We start from the raw sequence: 9335 nt of genomic DNA on the forward strand, positions 1-9335 counted from the left end.
ACTATGTACACCTCATGTGCACATGGGTGAGGCCCAGGGAAAAAATAATTTCTGAGGCCATTTAGAATTGTCTTAAATACCATCTAAATAGAGAAAGGGGAGCAGGAATACAGGCATCTTAATGAAATGGCAACAATGATCCCAGGGAAACATACACTAAACAAATCAAGAGAGATAGGAAACTGAAAGAAACAAAGAGAGAGAAAGAGAGAGGGAGAATATAAACAGCCAGGTGAAGAGAACACAGCAATAAGTATCTCTTGAGTGTATTTTGGCCTGTTTGTTAGAAGAAACTATATCCCAACATTGTAAAGGGAGAAAAACTTACATACATACAAATATAAAAGTGCATACTATGAAGGATAAAATGTAATGGAAAATATGAAAATCAAGGAAGAGTTTTAAAAAAATAGACTATAAACAGACAGATGAAGGGAACAGAGCCATACACTAGATTCTGTTTGTATTTTGGTCTGTTAGAAGAAAGTGCATCCCCAAATTGCAGAGAAACATACAATGAAAGGACAAAATGTAACTGTAAAAATGAAAAAAAATGGAGTTGATAAAATAAATTGGTTGAAAAAGGAAAGAAAAAATAAATTAAATTAGAAAGACTAAGGCATCATGAGAAAAAAAACCATGAATTCTGTATACTATTTTCCCCTAGCACTGGAGTTCTGTGGTTCTCATTGATCTGTAAACTTGGTCTTGGCTGGATGTTCTTGCTGATTTTCTGGGCTGAGGGATCTGTTGCATTGATTCTCAAGTGTCTTTTCCCAGGGCAGAATTATACTGGCCTTGCTAGGGGGCCAGCCTAAGTCTCTGCTCCAGATTGCTGTCTGTGGCTTTTGTTCTCTGAAGGGTTTCCTTGCGGCTTTAGATGAAAATGAACATAGCAGCCCCCCAAACTGAGTCTCCTTTCCTCTCTGCACCCTCAGGGAGAAGCAATCAATCACTCCCATCTCCCCGGTCTCTGTCATCTGCTTTCCTCTCTGCTCACCCAGCCTGTGACGGAGTGTTTCTTTCTCAGGCACACAACCGCATTTTGAGTCTCTGAACCCTGCAGACCCATGCAGTGTGCTCCTGCTCCACACTTCATGGGGAGGAAGGGTGGTCTCACATGGTTCTCCACCTGATGGACCCCTGCTTGGAGAACAGATGTCAGACTACGCCATGCTTCGTGGATTGAGGTATATGGCAACATGTGTCTGAGAGGCCACTCCTGGGCTCACTGATTGCAGCTGGCTTCCCTGCTCCGCTGCTTGGGAGCTCTGCCACACTCAGGCACCCCCACCCTTTCTGTGACCCAAGGGATCCTGAGACCACACTGCTCCAACTAGAATTCTGCCCCACTTCAGAAACTGAGTGCCTTCCAGGCAGGGTGGTCCCTCACCAGAGTAGACTCTAAAAGTTCAAACTGCTCTGCTGCACTCTCACTTTCTGAAAGCTGACCTCTGGAGGCTCCTCCGGCCCCCCAGTAGCTTATCTTTCCATTTATCTCCTGGGATTCACTTCTCTACACCTCTTGCCTCACAGATAGTGTTTGCTTTTCTAGTTGTAGAATTGCAGCAGTTCTTTTCTTAGAACTCTGGTTGAGTTCCTAAGTGTTCAGAATGATAGGATAGCTATCTAGCAGAATTACAGGGGCCAGATAAATCTAAGGCTTCCTAACTCTCTGCCATCTTGGACTCTTCCCCTCCCAAAGGGAAGATTAATCCCTATAATAATTGGCTTTGAAAACCAGGTGGACTGGATTCTGTAAGCTGGTATAACCAGTGAGACTTGGAGCCTGGACGTTTAGAATTCAGTTGACTTGTGCCACCTGGGTGACTCAGTTGGTTAAGCATCTGGCTCTTGATTTTGCCTGAGGTCATAAGCTAATCATCCTGGGATCGAGTCCTGCAGATGGATCTGCTCAGCAGATCCGGCTTGTCCCTCTCCCTCTGGTCCTCCTCCTCTCCTCTCTCTCTCAAATAAATGAATAAAATCTTAAGAAAAAAATCTGCTGACTTAGCACAAGGTGAGCCAGGAGCACGTGAGTGCAAATGATAGCTAGATTGACACTGTTTAAAGGACAGGAGCCCATGCAGAGAGGCAACAAGAAAACGGCAGCTTATATGATGATGGGGTGCTAAGGGGGACAGATCTGACTGAGCCACCCAGGTACCTCTAAGTTTTTTATTTAAATTCCAATTAGTAAACATACAAGGTTATATTAGATTCAGGTGTACAATATAGTGATTCAGCATTTCCATACATTACCCAGTGCTCATCACAAGTGTGCTCCTTAATCCCCATGACCTATTTCCCCCACCACCCCCAACACTTTCCCTCTAGTAACCGTCAGTTTGTTCTTTATAATTAAGAGTCTCTTTCTAGGCTTTGCTCTCTCTTTCCCTCTCCCCCCCACCATTTGCTCCTTTGGGGTTTGTTTGTTTTAAGATTTTATGTATTTGAAAGAGAGAGAGAGCAGAGAGAGAAAGAGATAGCTTGGGGGGAAGGGCAGAGGGAGAGAGAGAAGTAGATTCTCCACTGAGCAGGGAGCCCGATTTGGGACTCGATCCCAGGGCCACAGGATCATGACCAGAGGTGAAGGCAGATGCTTAATTGACTGAGCCACCCAGGAGCCCCTCTCTCTCTCTTTCTTTCTTTCTTTCTTTCTTTCTTTCTTTCTTTCTTTCTTTCTTTCTTTCTTTCTTTCTTTCTTTCTTTCATATTTTATCTATTTATGAGAGAAAGAGAGAGAGAGTGGGGTGACAAGCAGTTTCTGCATTGAACATGGGCCCCTATGCCCATTGAACGTGGACTCCATCTCAGGACACTGACCTCATGACCTGAGCTGAAACCAAGAGTCAGGAGCTTAACTGAGCCACCCAGGTGCCCCTGCTTTATTTTGTTTCTTCAATTTCACATGTGAGTGAAATCATATGGTGCTTGTCTTTCTCTGATTTTGCTTAGCATTATAACCTCCAGGTCCATCCATGTTATTGCAAATGACAAGATTTCTTTCTTTTTATGGCTGATACATTCTAACTCAGCTCCACGTCACAACCTCTCTCTGAATTTGGGACAACCAGAGGCAGATCCTTGCACACGGGAAGGTCCACTCACCCTAGAGGGTGGTGGGATGATTTGTCAGCCCAAAGCTAGTGGGCATAGTTGCAGTTCCTGGCAGTTCAACCTCAGGGGATGGCTATCCCTGCTCTTTGAAAAACAGAAAGTGAGATCCTACGGTGCAGCTGGTTTATACACATGGGTTTTGTGACAGCTGCTCTGATAGGTCCTGGGGTTGGAAGTCCAGAGGAGCTGGGTCTTGCAGCCAAGGGGTCACACAGCTGGTGGGGAAGCAAGGGTAACAGTATGACCTGTCAATCCCACTGTGATGGAAGTGGAGGAGGGGACACATGGGGAGGCTGTACTGAGGCTGTACTCAGAAGCTGGCAGTCGAGATGGCACTGAAGGATTTCCAGCAAGACACCAGATGACAGGAAAAAGCACAATGATTCTCAGAAAAAATAACAGAAAGAAGATAATATCTGGAAACAGACTGCTGCCCTCAGGTTTGGGGCCAGCAAGAAATCCAGGGTGAGAGGACCAAAGGTATGTGCAGTGAGGGAGAGATGCCAGGAGGCGACAAGGGAAAAGACGGATGCTAGAACATATCTCTGGCCGTTATTCTCCCAAGAAGCCCTACTGGATCTATCACTTACACACAAACATCCCACACTACACTACACACACACACACACACATACACACTCTGTCAGGTAGATCAACCTCATCTCACGAGTACCAGCACTCCATCCAGTCTTCTGAGTTACCTGTGGTCTCCTGCATCTCATCCCAGTGCTCCCACATGTGCTGGAGGCAGCTCTTACAGTCTCCGTTTGAGATCCATGAGGAACTCGGTCACTTCTCTATCATTTTCCATGTCTCTTAAGTCAGCCTCCAGGATGAATCACTGTCCTGTTTCTGTTCTCTGAGTCACAGAGATGAGATAGCTATTGAGCCAAACAGCCAGAACCCACTGGTGCTTTCACTGGGTGTCTCAGTTGGTTAAGCTTCTATCTGCCTTCAGCTCAGGTCATGATCCCAGGGTCCTGGGATCGAGTCCCGCATTGGGCTCCTTGCTCAGCGGAGTGTCTGCTTCTCCCGCTGCCTGCAGCTTCCCCGGCTTGTGCTCTCTCTCTGACAAATAAATAAAATCTTTTAAATAAAAAGAACAGTGGCTTCAAAGGAACACATCGTCCTGTCCTGACTGGTGAGAGGGTCTGCCCCATCCCACTTTCCCCTCAGGAAAGAGGTCGGCCTCTGGTTTTGTCATAATTAGTCCCTCCCTCACTATCCATCCCTCTCCTTCCTTTCCTATCTCCTAGTCCTGCTCTGTCTTCTATGTCCTGCTCTGGCTTCTGGGCTCTTGGGTGGACCCACTTCCAATTTTTACAAAAACCCATTGTTCCCTAAGTTTTGAACACTAGATTCTTTTTATTAAAAAATTTTATTTATCTATTTTACAGACAGAGATCACAAGTAGGCAGAAAGCAGGCGGTGGCGGCGGGGAAGCAGGCTCCTTTCTGAGCAGAGAGCCCGATGCGGGGCTCGATCCCAGGACCCTGGGATCATGACCAGAGCCAAAGGCAGAGGCTTTAACCCACTGAGCCACCCAGGCAGCCTGAATACTAGATTCTTTATGTGGTAAAGTACAGTGATCAAAAATAGCTGGGCAGCCAATCCAGAGACTGCTAGATTTACACAATAAAAACCAAGACAAAACCCCAGGATAGATGAGGAGGAGGATGAAACCGGCTACCCAACAGAAAGTCTGAATCCTTTGCCTGGGTTCCAGACCTGAGCCATTTCTCTGATCTGGGACCCAGATCTAGAAAGGGAGGCCAGGTTCCAGTGAGGAGGGACCCTTCAAATGGACGAGTGCAACGATTCTTGCTGGCCTTTTCCAAGAGCTACATGACCATTTACTAGGGTAAGTATTTGCAGAAAGCCAGAATCCACCCAGACATTCATGTGGTACAAGTAAGTGAGTGACATCATCCCTGGAGAACTGAAGGATCATCATGGCCCTTTTGTTGAAGGAGTGAATGGCGGGGAGGTGAGAGCAGGGAGCAGGTAACAATGTCCAGGTCCCATTCATAGCAGTGTTGTGTGGCTCAGGAAACCTTCACAGTGGCCACTTCACATTCCTGGGATTTGTAACAGGAATGACCAATCTTGGCAGTAGTGAACTTCTTGTGGGTTGGGGGCTGTATAAAGGGAAATTCGAGTATAATCTTCTTACACTGTCTTCCCCTTTCCTCCAAATACAGTGTTAAAAAAGCATCTCATCCTGGATGAAATCACAGAGATGAGCACAAAGTTTAAAACCTCTCCAAGGATGCACCGTGTGATTCTTATCCTATTCCCATTTAAAGTGTGTATACACATTTTTTTGGTAGATAAAGAGTTTAGTTTCATTGTTAATCATGTACATGCCTGGGGGCAGACATGTCTTTCCCACCGTTGGCTACCACTGGCCCAGGAAGAATAGGCAGCAAAGATGGCCCCAGGGTCTCTGCCACTTTGGGCATTGGGGTTTAAACTTTCACAAGCAGGAGAGTTTCACCTTCCAACATGAAGTGCAAACTGATTCACAGCCAGACTTTCCCAGGAGGGAGAGACAGTTATAGCTGAAGGCACTTTAATCAAGGTGCATGGCCAGTGCCAGAGTTTGTTTTCCTGCTGGTTACTCTGATAAATGTAGATGACATCCAGGTGGAGTTAGTGAGCCAGGGAGCAGGTGTGAGTGCCCGTTCACAAGTACAACTTTTTATTAGGGCTGGTAGCATTTTAGACCACTTAGTAGCTGGTTTGGGGTAAGCTGCTTTTTATAGGCAGCCTTCTACTTCCTGAGCTGGTTCACATTCTCCTGAGCTCCCCACAGATGCACAGAGTGGAAGAAGGATCCTCCAAGGAGGGGCCTGGGTAGGGGACATCTGGGTCCAATGACTGTTCTCACATATCCTTCTGCTGGTGTGGCCAACATCCCTTCTGGCAGGCTTGATGGCCTCATTCATGAGTCTGGTCATGAGGCACTACCAGATGTCATCATCAGAGGAACCGTCAGTGATAGGAGACAGATTCAGGTTTACCAAAATACTATCTATCTCAGAATTCAAACTCTGATTTTTTACACCTTCCTGGTAGATGTGAAAGCCCTTCCAGATGTATGACCTCCGAAGCCCTGGGATGCCATCTGCTTCAGAAGCTCTAGGCTTCTGTCTTCAACCCTCTCCCTAAAAGCTTTGCCTACCTCTTCTATGAAGTTGGCTACATCCATGCCAACTTCATCCCACCAGTGCGGCAGCTTCCACGGGAAAGCCAAAGCTCCTGGTAAGGGAATCCATCTTCTTAGGGTCATCTCCTTTGTGGAGAATACTGATGACTTCACACATCATGGGTATGAGACACTTGTTGGTCCAGAAGCCAGGTCCATCCTTAATCACATTGGTGACCTTGCCCTGCTTGGAAGGAGTGCTACAGTAGAAGCATTGTGTCCTTAGATGTTTTTGTGGGGGGGGGTTGTGATCATCTCCAGCAGCTGCATCTTGTCCACAGGAGAGAAGTCATGTCTGCCAATCACCTGCTCAGGTCTTTGTCTGACAGTGGCAACTTCATTGATTGGGAGTGTTGAGGTGTTACTGGCAAAAACATAGTGATCTGGAATCATCCCTTCTACTTCCTTTAGCATCTGTGCTTAAGACTAAGGTCCTCAAAACCAGCTTTGATCACCTTTGGCCTTCAACTGGCCTTTTCAAAAGTCTAGGAATTGAGCTGCCTGGTTAGTTGTTGAATGGAGTCCCCTTGAGATGATGTTAGGGTTTTCTTCTTCACTTTATCCTTCAGTCCTTTGAACACTTTTTACTGTCCTCAGCCCAGCCCACCTAGTGAAGCATCGTTATATACAGTCTTTAGGCCCCAATCCTTGGGGATTTGGGCCATGCAGCCTCCCATCAGCTCTGCACCAAGAACCTCCTGTGGTGCTCCATGTTGATTCTTCTTGCACAGGACCTGACCATGGTAAAGTCCTGTCAGGGCCTTTGATACTTTGGTCTTTGCAAGCTTTCCAAATTTCTGAGATTCAGAGATAGTCAGTGTCCTTCCCTTGCTCAATTCTACTCTTTACCACTCAGGTTATCTTTAGATGTACAGGATAAAGAACTTTGGTTTGTTTTTCTACCTTTCCATCCTTCTTTTGTAAATCTGTTGTCTGAAAAATGCAATGCTCATGGCTTGTGATGGTACTTTTCCTGCCAACCTCTTGTGTGTCTTTGGAGAGATTTTCTTATCAGCTAGTCATTTTACAAAATAGCTGCAACTTCTTCTAGATATTCAACTGTCCGTTCCTATTTATTTTAGAGAGAGAGAATGCATGAGAGCATGCCTGAGTGGGGCGAGGGGCAGGCAGAGAGAATCTTCAAGCAGACTTCCTGCTGAGCACGGAGCCCCACATGGGACTTGATCTCATGACCTATGAGATCATGACCTGAGCCAATACTAATAGTCAGACACTTAAGAGACTGAGCCACTTTCTCTGGAGATTTTAATCCTGCTCCCAGGGGTTCCACCAGTTAGTCAACCCCCCATTCTCCTAGTGGCACTGCCAGGCCTTTCCAGGTTCCCTCCTCCCAGAGACAGACCCGAGCTCCCTTCTCTTGGTCTATGCCTTGGGTTCCCTTCTTGGACAGATCACCTGCACCTACTAAGCTCTCGCCTCACCCTGGGCCTGAAAACTCCCATCCCTTATGTTTTTCTTGTCCTCCAAGTCTTCCAGAATATGCACTTGCTAGAGACAGACTTTAGGGAATCAGGCCAGAACCCTCTAAATGCCGGAATAGATGCTAATTTGGTTTCCTGCTATCCCACGTCCATGTCTCCAAATAGAGATGGGCCCTGTGTCTGGATCAGGCCTCCTCCAGGTGTCTACAGCCTTAGGATGATGGGGATTTCTTGACAGTGTGTGCTATGTGAATGCGTGAAGTGGCTCTTTATCTAATCCCAAGTTAATTAAAGGCTCAGTGGATGGCGATGGGGTAGGGGTTTGTGGGATCTTCTCAGCCATTATATCAGATTAAGGTTCTAGCAGCCAGAAGCCACTGGACTTCTCACACTGTCACTAAAGATGAGGATGTGATTAGGTTTCCCCTTTGTGGGTGACTGAAGTGGTCACAAGGATGAATGTGTGGATGTGAGTTGGAACCTGTGGAATCAGGAATGTCTGGCCTTGACTGCTTGTCCAGGTATGTAAGCCCTAATCTCAAGAAGAACCTCTCTCATTTCCTTCTCCTCCTGGTATTTCACAGAATGAATTAGCCACAGTATGTAATCATCCTATAATAAGAATGTGATAGAGAGACACATTCTATCTCCAAAGATCTCATGAAGTGGAAGGATTTGAGAGAAAGCTGTCACCCCGATGTCCCACCCACTGCCAAGTACTTTAGTGCATGTTTCTTATAAACCAGGAAAACACTTTCCTGGACCAACAAAAATCACCAAAACAGATCTCACATCACTACAGTCCTACCCTCTCCACCACAGACCCCATCCAACTGTCACAAATATTGTCCCTCATAGCTAAAGGGTCTGTCACATCTCAGTATTTTCAGCTTCTTCCTTGTGCTGAAGGTGGGGTACAGAGTGGTTTTTTTTTGCCCCCTTTCATTGATGAGTTTAATTTGTATGGATGTGTGGAGAGATTTGCATTCTGTGACCACTTCTATTGTATGTTACTCAGAAGTCCCCATTGGAACATTTGAAAGATTTAAAATTTTGTCTCGCAGGCTTTTGGTTGTTCATTTGACAGTGGCTTAAAGGATCGAGTCTCATGGAGAGAAACAGAAGTCTTCCACCAGTATTTTAAATATATGCTCCTGTTTTGTTATTTAGGTGGCTACTATATTTTGCTGTGAGAAACAGCACTGCAGGAAGCACCCTACATCTACCTGCTGTTTGGTAATTACTACCCAGACTGGTTCTAACACGGGGATTGCAGTGTGGTTGGGCGAGCACATCTTCCACTTTTCCAGATAGTGTGAAATTCTATTTCAAAGGTTGATTCAATCCCATAATGCAAGAAACCTCCTGTCATTCCATTTCTTGGGGGTTGATAGGGGTTGATAGGCTTAAAAATATTTGCCACTGGGTGGGTGAAAGTATCTCATTGTCTTTTTCTTTCTTTCTCCTTCAGTTTTTTTTTATTTTATTTATTTTTAAGGATTTTATTTATTTATTTGAGATAGTGAAAGAGTGAGAGTGAGAGCACGAGCCAGGAGACTGAGGGA

The 9335-nt window shown here is 45.8% G+C and overlaps 1 pseudogene; it reads right to left on the reverse strand.

The window, feature by feature from the left end:
- Nucleotides 1-5824: 5824 nt before the first annotated feature.
- Nucleotides 5825-9065, reverse strand: LOC116854465 (annotated as a pseudogene).
- Between the last annotated feature and the right edge of the window lie 270 nt (nucleotides 9066-9335).

The sequence above is a fragment of the Lontra canadensis genome, unplaced genomic scaffold, assembly GCF_010015895.1.
Source record: "Lontra canadensis isolate GAN:19392208 unplaced genomic scaffold, GSC_riverotter_1.0 scaffold92, whole genome shotgun sequence".
In the NCBI taxonomy this organism is placed as follows: Eukaryota; Metazoa; Chordata; class Mammalia; order Carnivora; family Mustelidae; genus Lontra; species Lontra canadensis.